This window comes from Pinus tabuliformis, chromosome 2_1 (assembly GCF_031772625.1).
Source record: "Pinus tabuliformis cultivar Carrire ecotype Pingquan chromosome 2_1, CPIR1, whole genome shotgun sequence".
NCBI lineage: Eukaryota > Viridiplantae > Streptophyta > Pinopsida > Pinales > Pinaceae > Pinus > Pinus tabuliformis.
Genome location: NC_142299.1, coordinates 245,628,904 through 245,646,183, shown reverse-complemented (window position 1 = coordinate 245,646,183; position 17,280 = coordinate 245,628,904). Strand labels below are relative to the sequence as shown.

General features: G+C 37.6%; 1 long non-coding RNA gene across 1 annotated transcript in view; it reads right to left on the bottom strand.

The window, feature by feature from the left end:
• Window positions 1–16,602, bottom strand: part of LOC149199604 (uncharacterized) — a 40,762-nt gene extending 24,160 nt beyond the window's left edge. The window contains exons 1-2 of the long non-coding RNA XR_016253295.1: window positions 16,475–16,602; window positions 16,288–16,375 (exon numbers count right to left, since the gene is read on the bottom strand). This is a non-coding gene — a long non-coding RNA (uncharacterized LOC149199604). The remainder of the gene's footprint in view (window positions 1–16,287; window positions 16,376–16,474) is intronic.
• Window positions 16,603–17,280: the final 678 nt, after the last annotated feature.

The window sequence follows — 17,280 nt, the reverse complement described above, 5'->3', positions numbered from 1 at the left end:
GTTAACTCCAGTTAATCCAAATTTAGTGGAGTTTTTTTAGGTCAAACTGGAGAAAAACTTCTGGAGGTCATAACTTTCACTAGGCAGATCTTTTTGGAGCGTTGTTTTTGTTTGTTTGTTTGTTTGTTTTATTTTGTTTTGTTTTGTTTTTGCTTTTGTTTTTGTTTTTTTGTTTGTTTTTGTTTTGTTTGTTTGTTTTTGTTTGTTTGTTTGTTTTGTTTGTTTGTTTTTGTTTTTTGTATTTTGTATTTTGTTTTGTTTTTTGTTTTTGTTTTTGTTTTTGTTTTTTGTTTTTTGTTTTTTGTTTTTTGTTTTTTGTTTTTTGTTTTTTGTTTTTGTTTTTGTTTTTGTTTTTTTTTTGCTTGTTTGTTTTTTGTTTGTTTTTGTTTTTGTTTTGTTTTGTTTTGTTTTTTTGATTTTGGGTATTTTGAGCATTCTAGAGCTAATGGTATAGGTTTCAGAGCCAGCAGAGCTCATCTTCAGGTGTTTTTTCAGCAAAGAAACTTGGAGAGCCATTAGGGCATGGGGAGTGTTGGAGCTGTATTGGGCTAAGGTTAACCATTGGCGGTGAAATAAAAGTCATTATTGACTGTTTTCTGTTTTCTGAACCCATTTTCACAGCTTATTTTGCTTGTTTAGGCTTTCTTATCACTGCATAACCATTTTGAGCATCTAATAAGAGCAAGGAGATGCCCATTTGGGGGCCTTGGACTCGGCAGATGTAGCCCAGGAGGGGTGAATTGTCTTATCTGTTGTTGTGTTATATTATGTGTTTTTATCTTGTTGTGATTTTCAGATTTGATATGCTAAACAATAAAATGAAATAACACTCCTTCACACACAAGACTCAGAAATTTACCAAAAACACTTTGTTTCAATTGCAAGACATCAGTAACAGTTTGCACATATAATTTAATGGAAATGAATACCTTGAACAACAAAAACAAGTAGTTTCATTTTCAGATCAGTTGGTATTAGAGCTCAAGTTTTGAGTATTAGTTTTGTGCACATATATTTTTCACTGTTTTGCAAGTTTTAATGCTTACCAGGCTTAAGCTTCAAAGAGGGAAAGGAAAATTGGTTAGAGCACAAGATAATCCTCAACCAAGGAGGGCTAGGGTGCCAGTATCTCCACCTTCTGATTCACCCTCAATAGCCTTAGAAGAAGCTTCAAGTATGTCTGAAAGGGGAGGAGAAGTTCCTAAAGACATGGATCCAAGAGAAGAAGAACGGGTATTCAGAAAAGATTTTTTGGACATGACTGAGATGGTAAGAATATTATACCAGGAAAGGAATGATAGGTTGGTTGGAGAAGGGTCTAAACATCAGAAAGAAGGAGAGGGCTCTTCAGGAGGAAAGAAAGGTGATGATAATTCAAAGAAAGGACATGGAGGAAATGGTGATCCACCATCCCCATCATCATCCTCTTCCTCTACATCGTCATCCTCTACCTCGATAAATCAACCTCATAAGCCTAAATCTTCTGGAAAAATTCCATTTTTAAAGCTAGATGTTAAATTTGAATTACCCATGTTTAACGGTGAAGTCAATGTAGAGAAACTTGACAACTGGATAAGACAGTTGGAAGTTTATTTAAGGATTCAGAACTTGCATGATGATGACACCAAGATTCAGTTAGCCTCTTTAAGAATGGATGAAGCAGCATTGGTTTGGTGGGAAGCCAAGACCAAGGAACTCACAAAATTTTAGACAACTAAAGGGACAAAATGTTCAAGACTACACCCAAAAGTTTAGGAGAAGAGCACTCTTATTAGGGGTGGACTTACAAAGTCAAGACACTTTGTTGAAATATATAGGTGGTTTGCACAACTACCTTAAACATACTATCCTTATGTTCAATCCTACTAGTCTAGACGAAGTTTGTGTACAAGCTACACATTTAGAGACTAGAGGGAAAAACACTTTTGATGAGGGTAGAAACAAGCCTTTTAAGGGAAAAAACAAAGAGAAAACCTTTAAGGGAAAAGGCAAAAAGAATGCATCTATCAAAAAGGAGGGTGAGAAAGTGATATGTAAACATTGTTCAAAAGAAGGCCATGAAGAGAAAAATTGTTGGAAACTTTATCCTGAAAAAAGAAATCAGTTTAACAAAAACAAAGGAAAGAAGAAAACTACAGCTACTACAACTACACCTCAAGATTTAGGTGATGATTTAGGTGATGAAACCAAAATTGCAGCCATGGGTTTGAAAAGTATAAAGGGAAAGGAAACTGAAACTAAAGCAAGTACTAGTACTTCAAACTGTCATGTACAAGCTCCTAATGAGGAAGAAAGAATTGAATTGTTCCATGTGAGGGTAGTCTCAAAACATACAAAAATTGACACACTGTTTGACAGTGGGTCACAAGAAAATCTCATATCAGAAGACTTGGTCAAACAGCTTAAACTTGAGACCATTCCACATCCAAAGCCTTATCCACTTGGATGAATATGCAATGATTCAAACTTACAAGTCTCAAGAAAGTGCATATTGCGCTTTGCAATTACTGCACACTTTATTGACACAATTGAACTTGATGTAGTACTGCTTGATATATCAGGAATTGTTTTGGGAAGTCCTTACTTATTTGACAGGAAAGCGATCTTCCATCGCCATGAAAATAAATATCATCTTTTCAAAGATGGCAAGGAGTACATTGTCAGAGCACATCGCAAGAACGCAAATATAGTGATGGTAAATGCAGGTTAGGTAAAAAGGCTAGTTAACTCAAGTAAGAGTTTTGTACTTCTTATGATCAAGCGTAAGGTTGATGTGAATCATGAGTCATTTGAAAATTGTGATTCCAAGCTTAAATCAGATTTATATGATGTAGTTGATGCACATCATGAGATGTTTCAAGAACCAACAGGTTTGCCTCTTAAAAGGGAGATTCATCATGAAATCCATTTACATCCAGATTGTCCTCTTCCTAACATAGGCATGTACCGCATGTCTATCATGGAGAATGCTGAAATAAAGAAGAAAATTAAAGACTTGTTGGAAAAAGGTTTCATAAGACCAAACACTTCGCCATGTGGGTCACCTATAGTGTTGATTCCAAAGAAAGATAGAACTTGGCGCATGGGTGTGGATTTTAGGGCATTGAATAAAATAACGGTAAAGAATCGTTACCCACTCCCAAGGATAGATGATTTGTTAGATCAAATGAAAGATGCTAAATATTTCACTAAGTTAGACTTACGTATTGGATATCATCAAGTTAGAATCGAAGAAAGTGACATTTGGAAGACAACTTTTAAAACCAAACAAGGACTCTTTGAGTGGCTTGTTATGCCGTTTGGTTTGTGCAATGCACCTGCAACTTTCGTGCGGGTAATGGATGATGTCTTACGTCCTTTTCTTGATGATTTCGTTATTGTCTACTTAGATGACATCTTAATTTTCAGCAAGTCTAGAGAAGAGCATGTCATGCATGTTAAGAAAGTACTTGATATTTTGAAGAAAAATCAGTTATTTCTTAAAATGCCAAAGTGTGAATTTGGAAAGACTTCCGTGGTTTATTTGGGACACATAGTAGGAGGAGATTCTTTGAGAATTGATCCTTCTAAGGTAGAAGCTATTTTGAATTGGTCTACTCCCAAATCCATTACATAGGTAAGAAGTTTTTTGGGTGCAGCTCAGTATTAGAGGAAGTTTATTTCTAACTTCTCTGCCATAGCAGCTCCTATGCATGCAGTGACAGGTGTGAAGCGTGCTTTCCAATGGGGAGGAAAGAAACAGAAAGCTTTCGAGTCTTTGAAAGAAAAGATAAGTTGAGCTTCGGTTCTTGCATTACCGGACTTGAGATAGCCATTCGAGATTTAGACCGATGCTAGTGATTACGCCATGGGTGCAGTTCTCTTACAACATGGTAAGCCTATCGCATTTCATTTTGAGACATTTAATGGTGCTGTTGTGAATTATCCTACATATGATAAGGAGTTGTATGCGTTGGTACAAAGCGTCAAAAAGTGGAAACACTATTTGATGGGCAAAGAAATAGTTGTTCATACCGACCATCAACCTTTATAGTACTTGTAGTTGCAAAGTAAATTGCAGCCGTCACGACATTTCAGATGGATGGGCTTCCTACAACAATTTCACTTGGTAATAAGGTAAAAGAAAGGTATTTTCAATAAATTTGTCGATATGATTTCAAGGCCTATTATTAGTGCTACTACTTTACTTAAGAATGATTCTATTGTACATGAAAGCCACATAGAACAATATGCATCATATGTTGATTTTAAGGATGTGTATGCTATCTTGAGTGAGGGAATCATGTTGAGGAGAATGATTATAATTTGCATAATAATTTTCTATTTCATATGGGCAAGTTATGTATACCATAGGGAGAGAGACTAAGTATCATGAGAGAAGCTCATTCTTCTCTTATTGCTGGACATTTGGGGGTAAGAGAAACGGTGGCACATTTACAGAGGTATTGTTATTGGCCTCGCATGGTAGATAGTGTTTCACGTTTCATTAGAGGTTGTTCATTATGTGCTACAAGCAAGCCTAGCAATAGGAAGCTTGGATTATATACACCATTGCTGGTACCTTCTAGACCATGGGAAATTGTTTGTATGGATTTTATAGGAGGTCTACCATTATCTAGAAAGCAACATGATTATTTTTATGTAGTAGTTGATAGATTCAGCAAGATGTGTCTTCTTATGCCATGTAAGAAAACTATAACTGCTGAACAAACTGCTGATTTATATTTTCAACATGTATGGGTTCATTATGGCTTGCCTACTTCTATTGTTAGTGACAGGGATTCCAGGTTTGTTGGGAATTTTTGGTCCAATCTATGGAAGATGATGGATGTTATCACTCAAGTTGTTCCCAAAAGTTGTAAGAAAGGGAATACGGCCGAGGTAACCATAGAACAATCTTTTAGATACAGATTCTAGCCAATCTGTATCCAGAGAGGGCTCTCTCTTTATGATTTAGCTTTGTTTTTAAAGGTGTTAGGCTAGTTATGAAGTTCAAGGGTTTTGTTTTGAGTTTGGGTGGTGAGATTCAATAGAATAGTGAGGTAAAACATAATAGTTCAGTCCATTGGGCATGATGGAGTCAAAGAAGGATGGCTTTCTGGATTTGGTTTCTCAACAGAGGATGGCATCACAGAGCAAGGTAGTCAAACATGGAACAATTAAAGGCTAGAATCAGATGGAATGGACTCAAATGGGTGAAGGGCAGTTAAGAATCCTTCAACATATTGAAAGAGGGAAAATGGATGATTACTGATAAGGAGCAGTTAAGAATTCCTTAGCAAATAAACAATATGAGAGAATTAGGAAACATGAGCAATTAAGAATTCATTGTTTATGCTAATTTTGAAGAAAACACAGAGAATAATAAAGACTAAAAACAGAGTGCAGTCAAGAAAATTCTGAATTAATATTTTTCTTTATCGTTCAGATTATGAAACATAGATGATATAACAGAAAAGAAAACTGTAAAACACAAGGTAGAGAGTACTTATTGATCCATAGGTTGATTCAAGAATTTTGTGACCAGTCCTCTGCATCAATTCTTCATCCAGTAGGCTAGACAATAAAGGATTCCAACAACTCTTTATTCCAAAGTTCAATATTACAACAAAGTCTAAGTAATCCACACAACACCCAACCTCCTCAAACTCTAATGGAGGGGGTATATATACAACAAAATATGTACAAACAATATCTCATAATAGCTGTGAGATGATATCTAGTTTTAACCTAAAATAGTTTACAAGTAACAATAGAAGCGGCTAGAGAAAGATAACTGATGGAGGCAGGCCTTTAGGGTTCGGCTTGCAGTTGTCCTATAGTAGCTTTGTGCCGACTGTTCGTCTTAACTGTGCTCTTAAATTATGATCTGCTTTATTTTGTCAACTTTGATACTCTTTAATGCTGAACTGATTTGCCTTTAATTCTACACTAATACACTTTGACTTGTTCTGATGCTCTTTAATGCTGAACCGACTCCTGCTCACCGCTGTCTGGCAAAATAGAACTGCCAACGTGTTTTCACACTGCCTTCCTTTGGCCATTGATGTTTCTGAAGGTCGACTGGCTAGGGTAACAAAATATCCCTACATATCTCTGTTTGATTCTTCTGTGAGCTCGAAAGTCCCTCAGTTTGATTTCAACTGTATTTGAAGAGGAAGAAAATTGTAGAATGGCCGGTTAGTTGAGCCCGCAAGCTTTTTGCTGGAGCTTTACTGGTCAGGAGGTGGTCGAAACTGATCTGTGAACTCGGTTGATTATATGCCCAGAGCGCCTTTTGTAGCAAAAAATATAAAAAATAACCCTTTTTCCCTTTTAATTGAAAAAAAGAATTTTTGGCGGGAAATTTTGATTCGAAGGACGGATGACGTCAGCAAAGGGTACAGGACAAATGATGTGGCAGTGACATCAACAAAAGGTGATGTAAGCAGAGGACAACTAACGTCTGTGAATGACATCAGTTGGGGGAAGGTGGTAAGCGGTTTTCCCACACTGCTTTTGGGCTTGGGCGGTTTTTGGCGGAGGGCTAGTGAGCATAGTGGGCGGGCGACGCGTGGTAGCGGTACGACGCCAAAACCACCGTTTCCCCGGGAGTTAAATAGTGGCAGACGGGGGGGGGGGGTCGCGAAATGATTTTGGACCGTCGGATGGATGGGCCAAGATCCGATGGTAGACGCTCATAAAAAGTGGCTGGAGGTTAATGCTACGGGCCCGATGTAATTAACACTCAATAAATCATATCGGGATGGTTTTGATTGGTTCACGGGGTGGTTATAAATTAACCTGGATGTTTAATAAATCCCATGTTGCGCGCGGGGAGGGTTTTTAATAAGTTTCTAAATAAACTTATTAATTCCCGACAAGCAGTGCTATGGTTATAGTTAACCAGGGGCGAGAAATATGTATTATTTGGGGTTTTTACGATATAAATATAATACGGGAAAGGGTGATGGTGCGGGAATTTATATAATAAAAGTTAAAAAGATAATATGAATTTATGAAATGGAAAGCGCTAAGCCATAATGTCAGAAAACTTAGGCTTCTCAAGTGAAAAAGGGTTTTATGAAATGAGATGAGTGATATTAAGCAGATTTTAATATCTTTGGGGGAGTTAGTGAATGATTTAGGGAAAAATATGAGGGGAGTTAGTCATGCCTCGCTTGAGCCGCTCCAAAATATCTGCCTTGCACTTGTGATAGAGGTGTAAGTTAACACACATTTTGAGAAACAGAATCCATCACAAGTCTCGTTCTACAATAGCAATCTACTTACCCTGTCTACTTTGCCTAACATTTTTTCTTCCTTGCTCGGGTGCACTTAGACTAGCAAACCCTTTTCAACTTTTCTTTTATTTTCATGGTAAGCTTACCTAAGTCTGCACTTATTACTTCCAAGGGCTCAGATTAAATTGTTGAGCTCCTTTGCTTCTCTGCCTATCGACTTATCTGCCAAGATTAAATAGTTTGGACAGATTCTATTCTCTATCTCTAAAACAGGAAATTCAAACATGAATTGGCCAAGATTAAGCTGTTTGGTCATTCATCAGTTGTGGCAAAAGTTCAACAAGTTGTACATGATGCTTTATTTACAAAAAATGAAATAGTAGTGGCATTTGGACTCACACACTTTCCTGGTCTTTCTTTGTTTGGGGTTCATTTCTTCTCATTTTTTCTTTTGACCATTTTATTCTTTTTACCTTTTGATTTTTTTTTTAGGGCATGCCCTCTTTTCATTTTTTTATTTTTTGATAATATGGAAACCTTTGTAGCAAGGAAAGGATGAACATATTACAGAGTTCAACCAGTCAATCATGAAATATGACACCTATTGGTATAGGAGTATAACAATGGACACCAAGTTGAAGAAGAGTACTGCTTTCCATCCGCAAACAGATGGCCAAACAGAGGTAGTGAATAGAACCATTGTACATCTTTTGAGAGGTTATTGCAGCAAGCATCCCAAGCTTTGGGATGAGCACTTGTATTACATTCAACATGCTTACAACCGGGCCAAGCACTCTTCTACAAATACTTCACCTTTTGAAGCTTGTTTTGGGTATTTGCCTAAGTCACCTTTAGATTTCATTCTTGAGAAGGATGTTGCCATTGATGGGCATAGTGACATTGACAAAGCTCGCATGTTCATTGAAATAATTTAGCTCATACATCAGCAAGTTCAAGAACAACTTGAAAAAAGTCAAGGCAAGTACAAGGAGAGACATGATAAACATAGAGTTGATCATAAGTTTCAAGAAGGGGATGAGGTATGGTTGTACATTAGTAAGGAAAGAATGCAAGGAAAAGGTAAAAAGTTGAAGCCTATTCGTTATGGTCCATTCAAGATCCTTAAACAAGTTGGAAATAATGATTTTCAACTAGATTTGCCTTCATATATGCAAATGTATTCTGTTGTGAATGTGGAAAATTTACGTTTGTATGAACCTCCTTTAATTGCTGATCATGAAAGTGACATTCAACTGCCATCCATAGATGATTTCTCGCCAGAATTTTTGGATGAGTTGAAAGAGGATGCTATCCTTGACAGAAGGACACACACTTCGAGGAGGGGAAATGTTGATTATGTTCAGGTTGGTCTTAAAGTCAGCAAATTGAGTAAGGCAAAGTGGATGGAGGTGGAAAGGGTGAGGGAGCTATACCCTCACCTTCTTAACAGGTAATTGAAGGCTTTTGGGGTCCAAAAGCTTCCCATTTGGGAGGTGTGATCAGGTGATCATGTCCTAAGTGGAAAAAATGCTCAAATTTTGAATTGCTCAGAATTGGTTGAAACCAGAATGACAGGATAGGCCTCGTCGAAATGATCCTGTAGCCATGAACAACACTCAAATCTGACACTATATGTGAAAGTTATTCAAGTTTGAAGTTTACAATTTCATTCAAGAATCAGTGTGACCAGGGTTGACTTTTGACTTTGGAAAATATTAAAAAAAGAATATTCTGGGAATATTCCACAAAATATTCCCTGCCGGCCAATCATGCTTTGAAACTTGTCAACTCCGGATTGCACAAGGATAAACCTTGGATTTCAGTGGCCAATTAATGGATGCCGTGTGGCCTGCCCAGAGGCTGCCACGTGGCCCCTAGACTACAAGTTTATTATGGTAAAATTTTTGTGTCTTCGCAGGATTCGATCAGGGTCTCCATGCTACTAGCCCACAGGCCCGACCGACCCGCTTACACAGTGGATCTTAACATTCAATGGACTTATTTCATATATAAATTTTGATTAAAGTTGAGGTTGGGGTGGAAAGGGGCCAACCCCTAAGGGCCAAGTCCCAATCCATAAGGCCAGAACGTGGTGACCACAGACCTAGCCTTGGTGGTTAATCCAACTCTTGGTTAAAGAGGTCGCTGTTCACATGTTGCAGCAGGGATCTCGGTAATAGTTAATGCCACGGTTTCATAACCGTTAGCTCCACGATTCCGCATGCGGGGGTCTAGTTGGCCCATGTGACCATGACACCAAACATTAAATGTCATCGTCAAAAGTTCCGACAAATTCAGTGAAGTGCGCTATTCTGGGCGGAGTTGCCAAAGTTCGCGGGGTTAACTCCAGTTAATCCAAATTCAGTGGAGTTATTTTAGGTCAAACTGGAGAAAAACTTCTAGAGGTCATAACTTTCACTAAGGAGATCCTTTTGATGTGATTTTTTTTTTTGATTTTGGGTATTTTGAGCATTCCAGAGCCAATGGTATAGGTTTCAAAGCCAACAGAGCTCATCTTCAGGTGTTTTTTCAGCAAAGAAGCTTGGAGAGCCATTAGGGCCTAGGGAGTGTTGGAGCTGTATTGGGCTATGGTTAACCATTGGAGGTGAAACAAAAGTCATTCTTGACTATTTTCTGTGTTCTGAACTCATTTTCACAGCTTATTTTGCCTGTTTAGGCTTTCTTATCACTGTATAACCATTTTGAGCATCTAATAAGAGCAAGGACATGCCCATTTGGGGGCCTTGGACCTGGCAGATGTAGCCCAGGAGGGGTGAACTGCCTTATCAGCTGTTGTGTTATATTATGTGTTTTTATCTTGTTGTGATTTTCAGATTTGATATGCTAAACAGTGAAATGAAATAACACTCCTTCACACATAAGACTAAGAAATTTACCAAAAACACTTTGTTTCAATTGTAAGACATCAATAATAGTTTGCACATAAAATTTAATGGAAATGAATACCTTGAACAGCAAAAACAAGTAGTTTCATTTTCAGATCAAGTTTTGACCCCCTAAACGGTGTTTTCTAGAGGTTCATTGCAGGCCCGTAAATTTGAAGAGGCATTTCCAACAAGGTATCGTACACGCCAAATGGAGATAATATGACCAAGTTACGACCCCGGGAAGTTGGTTGCCCAACTAACCCAAAAAAGGCCCATAAAATCTTGGTGTTTCATCTCCTGGGGTTAGGGTTTTGGTTGTTTAGGGTTTTCACATGTTTTTCAATAATAAATAGGCCCTTGAGCCTCATTGTAACACAATTCAGAGGCATGTAGCTGCCACATCTCTTCTCAAAGATAAGCTATCATCGTCCGAGTTAGTCTTATTTCCATTATGTTTGTAAGCATATTTCAGTATTTGATATTAAAGAAATGAAGTGTTATTTCTGCTGCATCTTTGTATTTATGGTTATATTTGTAATTTGTTGTGTTCCTGTTTAAATTCAGATTAGGTCTCTTCAAGTCAAGGACGAGTTGATATCTAGGAAAATTATCCCACACAAAACATATAAAAATTAAGATCTCACAATTTACAACACCTCTATTTGTATTCTTGGCATCCCCTTGCTCCTTTAAGGGTGCTCTAGCATCTCCAAGTGTCAAATAATCAAATCTATGCATGGTTTCAAACCCACAAGCTTGGGTGACAAGTCCACATATTGGGTACTTAGCCCAAAAAGCACTTTTGTGGTACCAAATCCTCCACAAACCTATACCCTAGGGTTTGGAGTACCTCCCAAGCTACCAATCTCAACACTCCCTTTTAGCGAGGGATGTACTTCCAACAGTAGGAAGTATCTCGACAGAATCCGAAGATCTTAAATATCCATAAGGATTCTCCCTCTGAAGCTAGACTCCCTTTGATTCTACACGATCTCCACTGGCTCATACTACTACTAATCTCATGTCCTACAAGGTCAGTCTGAGTTGTGGTCAAGCACAAACCATCATCACCACAACTCAGCTTTGCAAGAACTCATCCTCCTGGGTCAAACACAACACATGCCTCTACTCTTGGATGTACAACACCTCTTCCCAAAGAAGAAATTAGCCTGTCAACATCCTCTCCATCACATGAAGCAATCTCGTCCATGCCAAAGCAACCCTTGAGCAGTCCCAATGATCTAGACAATCTACTTTTCAACAACCTCCCCTACAACAAACTACTTTTCAACAGTTTCACCACCAATTCATCAGAACTCCCAACCTATCTCGCTACCAAGCTAGTCAAGACCACATATCCACGTCTTTAGCAGGATCCTTTGCTCCATGATCTAGACAATCTCAACCCCCTCTGAGCTACTTCACCGGCCCTTCAAAGTAACTTTAATACCAAGTGAATTTTCCACGACACTATAGAATCTAGGTTTGGGTCTTCAAATATCTGACACAACCAACTCAAATGCCATAACTAGACTACTTTAGATAATGGAATAAATATTGCGGTAAATCAACACATCCACAATAGACAATTTTTTTTGCAATTTCAATCCAACTTTATTGTATTAACAAGCTTTAATCAATTGTTTACAACTCCTATACCAGGGATGACGACCTTCATACAATCACTGATACAAGAATACAACTAGGGTTTTGTGTCAGTCCTTTGACAACCAATCTACCCTGAACAAGACAAAACTTGACCTACTTACTGATGTGGCACCCCACAACCCTTTCATTCCACGTGGCCTGAACACATTTTCCTTTCCTTTGGCTCCTAATCTATAGTAATACCAATCTGCCTCTATCAATGAATCCTGCTAGTTTATGTCACTGAACACTGCTCACTAATCTTCCCTTTAGCTGATCATTAGTCCATCATTGAATCAACACATAGGGTCTTCTTGTGAGTTGTTCACAAATTTGTTTGTGAAAAAATCTTAGGTTGCTCACTTGCTGCTCCTCAACACTTTGTGACTTCTTCCCTCTATTTCCTTCCCATGGTGCTCTAATGAAGACAAACTTAGGGCATGGAGGGCCACCATTTATGACTATCAAAAGTCCTTCTCCAACAGTCAAATTAGGGTTTGTTCATAAACCCACTTGGATACCCTTATTCTTTCAAGTGAAAAACCCTTAGGCTTCACTTCCTTTGCACTCCTAACAGTCCTTAAATTCCTTATCAAATGATTGTTCTTAGGGTTGATTTGGAACTTATTGTCAACCCTCCAACTGCTCATTTTGAGTGTGTAGATAGTTGTCCAAACTCGGACCTTCTACCCACTAGTAACACAACTTAAGATGACAAAACATACCTCTTCTACCTGAGATCCTCCTTGGTGTTGTGCCCTAGGTTCTGAGGTTTTTGGCCCACTAGTTAGGGCTTCTTGTACCACTGTAACCAACCCTCAAATTGACCTCAAACCTCCCTTAACTTCTTCTTTTCCCTTCTTCCCTTCTAGCCTTGCCTTTCCACAATACTCAACCTCCTACTAGGTTGTTATTATAGACTTCGTATGGCCCAGAACTACTCTAAACTATGGCTCCTTCAAACTTGACTTAACAAATAAATGCATCCTACTAAATAGAGATAAACTAGCACAAAATTAGCCCAAAATCCCTCCTTCTTTTGCTATCTTCTTTCTCCAAGAACTCAACCTGCTATCATGAGAAAACAGAACCATAAACTACCTCTTTTCCCTCCTTTGTTAGGCTTCCCTTGGCTGTGGCTATCTCATAGGTGTCTTCCACTATGAAGTGTTGCACTTGGATGTGAGGAATGAGGCTCCACATCTCCTTATTTATATGTCTTATTAGGCTAACAACCAACCCTTCAAGAAGGGTCTTTTCAAGTCAAGGCCGATTTGGTCACTAGGACAATTAGCCCACATAAAACATATAGAAATTAATATCTCACAATTCACAAATCCTCTCTTGGTGTTCTTGGCAGCCCCTTGCTCCTTTAAGGGTGCTCTACCATCTCCATGGGTCAAATCATCAAAATGCATGGTTTCAAACCTACAAGCTTGGGTACAAAGCCCACATCTTGGGTGCTTAGCCCACAAATCCCTTTTGTGGTACCAAATCCGCCACAACCTTATACCCTAGGGTTTGTAGTACCTCTCAAGCTATCAATATTAATAAAAATAGGCCCATGGCATAGATTCATCAATCATATCTAGTCTGTGCACTTTGGGAGGTGTGAGGTCCTTCTTTTGGGGAATGTGGCTTAAAATGGCTAGTGCTTCAGCTACAATATGATTAAGGATCAAAGTCTTGTCCTGAAAAATAGGTTTTCTCCTGGCCAACAATACTCCCCAACAAATAATGAAAGGGAATGATTTTATAGAGAGACAACAAGGATTTGAGCACCACACCTTCCAGAATTCTTCCAAATCTAGACCTTCCCATAAAACAAAGTGACAAAGGGCATTCTTGCATGTTATTGACACTCACTAATAAAAAGGGAAAGAAATGAATAGGTGCAGACTACTTCCCTCACTATTTTTTCACAAAGAACACCATCTCGGTCCACTCAAGAACCATTTTTGCAATGTATCCCATGTTGGCACTTCTCACTATTAAGTACCACATGGACAATTTTTCTTTTGGTGGGAATTTTTCACACCATAGCACTTTCCACCACCAAATATGATCAAGTGGCACTCTGTCAGCCATTAGAAAGAGGAAACCTAGCTTAACGATGTAAATCCAAAGGGGGATTTGCTCCAAGTGAACTCATCATCTCTGTTTACCAATATGATATGACCATTAGAGAGCGCTTGCAAATATACCTACCATGGGCCACAATGAACCTCCTCCAATCCTAGCTCCTTGGTTGAAAGCCAACCATGACTCCAAATTTAAGAAGTTGCAGGAAAAATAATTAAGATATTAGTTAAACATACACATTAAAAAATGTAACAAGATTGTTAAACAATGAGATTTACCTAAAAAATATTGATAATTGAATTAAAATTACAAAAGTCCTATTCCAAAATAAACACATATATTGGCACAAATACAAAATAAACACACTCACAATATGAGTTAATAAGTTTCAATCTAACATAGACTCATTGTCTTACATAGCCACTTGTTTTAATATGTATAGATCCATCTTAACTATAGATTTATCAAGTGTTAGAGGGATAGAGGGATCAAATCTCTCAAGGTGCAAAACTCTTTTTTGAGTGTAAAACTTGAGGAAAGATTTGCAACCTAGAGATTTGATCCCTCTAAACGCTTGATAGATCCCAAGTTAAGATGGTTTATATTTTTATCATATTTTATTTTATATTTATTAAATAGTTTTTGTATAATAAAATATATTTATATTAATTTTTTTTTTATATAAGTTAATAATTGATTCAAATAGAATTTCTTTATTCTCATTTGTAATTAAAAAAAAATTTATTAATATAATTTGATAAAAAAATTCTTGATTATTTGACTTTGTATTTATAATTCACGATTAAGTATGCAAGTTGTATGATCAATTTCTTTAAACATTTATATTAAAATATGTTGCAATTGAAATATACAATTGAATGGATTCATGTTTTGTGGGTTAATAGGCTATACCTTATCTTTGCGCTACATATACAGTTGTCTTTAGTGCGATTTTTGGACTTTTTATGGGCTGAATCCGGTGAAAAAATTTGAGGTGAAATCTTGATTTGTGTTATTTAAACTAATTTTTTTGTTTGTATATATGGATTCAACACTCTTGAAAACCCCTAGAGCACTGGGATTGCACAGGATTACCCATCAAGCTTGTGATTCCAATAAATTCCTGCCAAATTTTAGAGAAATTCGACCAGAAAAATCCACCATAAACACTTCCAAAAAATCCTACTAGAAACAACTCCCATATACAATCCCAACTCCCATATACAATCCCAAGATATTAAGTCTTCCGGCTCTAACAGATTTTCAACAGAGTGTTTCGAGCGCATTCCCCATCCCCATGTGCCACAAAAAGGATCATTATCATCCCCATTTCTACGAATGAACAACCTAACACATTTCAGAATTATGAAGTCCTTTCTGGCTGTTTTGTCTCTACGCCAGAGGTTGGACCAGATCACCTCTGTGAAGACATGTTTCCACTCAATCTCCTTCTGTCATATTTTCAGGGAGCAGAATTTCCCAACGGGTTTTCCAATTGTGGAATTTTTGTGATACCTGGACAGATTCATTTTGAGTGCTTGGAATAGGATACCATTATTGGTTTTGGAGCATTACCCTTCGCTTGGGGTTCTCTTTTTTTCTACGCGTTGCTAGACTTTTCCTTTATGATCAGATTGTATACTTTATGCTATAATGGCTCCTCCCCTGTTTTGCAGCGGGAGTGCTCTGTTCCTATTGCTGCATATGCTATAATATCTTTTTGCATATTTTGATGATTCCAGTTTTCACAGATGTTGTGGTTAAAATTTTTGTAACTGTAACAACTTATATTAATATATGAACTGTTATTTTTTCTCTTGAAAAAAAATTCAAAACCCAACAATGATAGAATTCTCAGTGGAAATGATCGCGAGTTACAGATTGCCTATATGCCAGGGGAAATCTGTGTGCTTTCCACAACAAGTACGGACATATGGAGGTCATAATTGTTGCATGGCTCATTGGTTGAGTACAAATTGGGACATAACTTCATCGCTTGAGTAAAATTCATAAAAAGTCTATGAGATAAATTCAAACTTAATTAAGGCCTAATCAGAGTCTCATAGAAATGCAGGCCATCAAACTGGGCATTAAGCGTTTTCAGTCACCGCCCCTCCCCTTATTTCTTGTTATCATCCCCCATTTCCATGAATGAACAATCGACACATTACATAATTAAAATTCACTCACCATGATCCCATATGAAAGCCTAGGAATCACTGAATTCTCAATGGAAATGTCTGTCAGTTGCAGATCGCCCATATGCCCGTGAAGGTCTGTGTGATTTCCCAATGACTACTAGCAGATGGAGGTAAAAAAACGTTACATGGTTCATCACTAGGGTAAAAATTGTGACATAACTTCATCGCTGGAGTAAAATTCATTTTTTCTATGAGATAAATTCAGACTTAATCAATGCCTAATCAGAGTCTCGTAGAAATGCATACCATCAAATTGGGGAGAAAAATATGCCTTCCACTGCCCCTGCTATGATTTTCCATTTCATTCCTCGTTCTACCAGCTTCAACTTTCATTCTGCACACCCAAAAACCACCATGATTAGAAAACCTGGCTCCAACTATGTTGACAGTAAACCCTTACCACTTCAAAAATTACTCATAAAGATTAAATTACCTTTAATTGCTACATAATTACACAGGCAATCACCAAAATTCCTTTTAATTGCTACAAATTTGGTTATTGTGCGAGGAAACTACAAAGATAAACATGAATTTTAGTCCTATGAGCAATCAGACAATATTCACCTTTAAAATATGAGAGGCCGAGAATGACATTATATAGGATAGGAAATCCGTAGAAATGTGGACCATCAAACTAGGGAGCAAACGATGCCGCCAAGTGCCCCTCATCTATGTTTCCATGGAATTCGTCGTTCTGTTGGCACCCAAAAACCACCATGATTAGTAAACCTAGCTCCGGTATGTTAACAGTAACCCTCCCCTCTTGACAAATTATTCATAGAGATTAAAAAGCAACACTCAATGTGAAAATAACTACATAATTGGTATCTGTTGTTGATGGACGACGGTGAGACTCGAAGATACAGAAAGATCTAATGGCAGCAACTGTAGCTGCAATTGTTGTAATGCTCCTACCAGTTTATGATGCAAATTTATATACCTTGATATTAGGCTAGTGATCCAGAGTCATTTTGCGGGTCTGCATGCCTATGTATTGTGTATTTATGTTTTGTATAATTGTAGTTGTAATTGTTGTAATACCCCTGCCAGTTTATGATGCAAATTTATATATCTGGGTATTAGGCTAGTGATCGAGAGTCATTTTGCGGGATTGAATGCCTATGTCTTGTGTATTTATGTTGTGTATATTTTGAGAGCTAGCATGCTTAAACATATTTTTCGGTCTTGAGCATGTGACCAAAAGGCCACACTTGTAAATATGTTGTAAATGATGTACAT